This window comes from Montipora capricornis, chromosome 14, assembly GCF_036669925.1.
Source record: "Montipora capricornis isolate CH-2021 chromosome 14, ASM3666992v2, whole genome shotgun sequence".
NCBI lineage: Eukaryota > Metazoa > Cnidaria > Anthozoa > Scleractinia > Acroporidae > Montipora > Montipora capricornis.
Window position 1 is genome coordinate 11,982,805 of NC_090896.1, and position 2,500 is coordinate 11,985,304.

The following is a 2,500-nucleotide window of genomic DNA, read 5'->3' on the forward strand; positions in this document are numbered from 1 at the left end:
GCGTGACCGGTGGAATTCAAGAATGCAAGAATGAACCAGCATCGAAGACCAAGCTCTAATCCAGCACAGACCTCAGCGGTGTATACACATTTGAATTCCACCGGTCACTCATTTACTCTGACGGACGTGGTGGTCTTGGACAGAGAGACAGAGAAGATCACTGGCACAGGAGAGGAGTTAAAGAGGCCATTTGGGAGAGAGTTGAAAACCCTTCTCTCAATAGGAAGGGAGGACTCAGACACTCATTGTCACATACGTGGGACAGGACAGTGAGGCTGATTGGTAGCCGCTTGTCACGTGGCACTTGTGTCACGTGACAAGTTGTCAGTTGCCTGAAGAAGACCGTGAGATATGGTTGCAACGTTGTGTTGCTTATGAAACATTCTCAATTTTAGTTCCAGATAACGATTTAAATCTACTCGAGTTACTTATTCTTCTACTGGATGAATCAAAACATTCATGCTGATATAAAATCTTGCTATAAAGAAACTTTTACCTTTTTAAATAATACTTTAACTGGATACAAACATAAAATATGACTCACTTCTTTTTGATACCGCTAATAATATATTTCTTATTTTGTTATTTATTTTCCGTTTTACAGATAAAAGCAATAAAACAGCATTTTACTTCAGTGGCATTAATCTGAACATTGTTAGTGGTGAATGAAAAGCTCTTTTCTGAACATCCCAAAAATGTCACGTCCGCAACACAACATTTTTGTTAATAAATCCATGGTAACAAGTAATTTCTATTTTATCTTTTTAGATTTAAGAAGTGCAATTACTATTCCATTTAGTTAGTGTATGAAGTCTTTTTTGAAGGTTTTCAATTCACAGGAAATTTGAACTAACCAAAGGCAATTAAAATCAATGGTTGTTTTTGGAGTCAAGTCCGCAACACACTTTGAAAAATTATTTTCTCTGGATCTTTAAGAGGTAGTCAAAATGTTTTCTGGCAAAATGAAAGTTACCTCTAGGGGTAATTTTATGACATGACTCATTTCAATTCAAATAGTTTGGATCTGGTTTTAGGAGACATTTAATACCCAAATTTTGCCTCTAAATGTCACGTCCGCAACATGGAATTGACCATACGCATCCCAAACTTGCCGCCATTGTTTCCACTCTTTAGATAAATTTCCACTATGAATTTCTAGCTTTGGTGGTAAAGAGACATTACACATGAAAGTTGAATCCATAGTAGTTGTAGATTGGGGGACAGGAGCAGGAGCGCTTGCACCAGATTGCGGAGTTACGATGTGATCAGTCATATTCAACTACACTTGTCTGCTTTATGGGTTTGCTCCTTGCCATTAATAAGCAAACCTAGTCTGTCGATAAAGGCTTTGTCTTTTCACTTCTGACACCATGAAAAGAGAAGACTCAAAGTACTCAACTGGTTTAATGACTGAACTATACACCTACTAGCGGTCATGTCCAAGACCAGAGACAATAACAAGTTTAATTGAGCACATGTAAATAGAAAGATCTGATTGGCTCTTAGTAACAATGCACTTTTTCTGGCCCGAGCTGCGAACCGAAATGTTAGCTAGTTTCCACTTCGCCTTTCAGTCCGGCTCTCTGTCTATTAGTCAATGGCGCGGGGTAATCTCTCTCATTCCCAAAAAGAACACAGACAAATCCATACTTGAAAATCTACGCCCAATCTCGTTATTGATTGTAGATTATAAAATACTTACCAAAGTCATTGCCAAAAGAATAGAAAAAACCTTGCCCAAAATCATTAATCCTGATCCAACCGGATATGTAAAAGGCCGCTATATAGGCAAAAACATCAGATTAATCCAAGATGTCATGTTTCTCACTAAGCGCTTAAATATGCTTGGAATTGCAATTTTTTTGGATTTCCGAAAAGCTTTTGATACAATAAAATGGAACTATCTATTATCCATGCTTCGACTGTTCAATTTTGGCCTAGATATTCAAAGATGGACAGAAGTCATCTACCACAATGTATCTAGCTGTGTCCTAAGCAATGGTCACGCGTCACCTTTTTTTCAATTGCACCGAGGCGTCAGGCAAGGATGCCCCTTATCGGGCCTTCTTTTTGCAATTGGTATTGAGCTTCTCGCAAGGGCTTTGAAAAGCAACAATGACATAAAAGGCATTACCGTTGGCGGAAAGGAAATAAAAGTCACCCAATTCGCTGACGATACTACAGTATTCGTTAACGACCATCAATCTGTTATTAACCTTTTGAAGCTTCTAAGTGAATTTAAACACACCTCGGGTCTAGAAGTAAACACAAGTAAAACAGAGGCGATGTGGCTTGGAGCTTGGAGAAACAAAACTGATACTCCATATAATTTAAAATGGCCTCAAGAACCGATTCAAGCTCTTGGCATCTTCTTTTCGTACAACTCCGACGCTGCAAATAAGCTGCATTTTGGAGAGAAAATTATCAAATTGAAAAGTACGCTTAAGAATTGGAAAAGAAGGAAGCTTACCCTCCATGGCAGAATCAAAATAGTGAAACC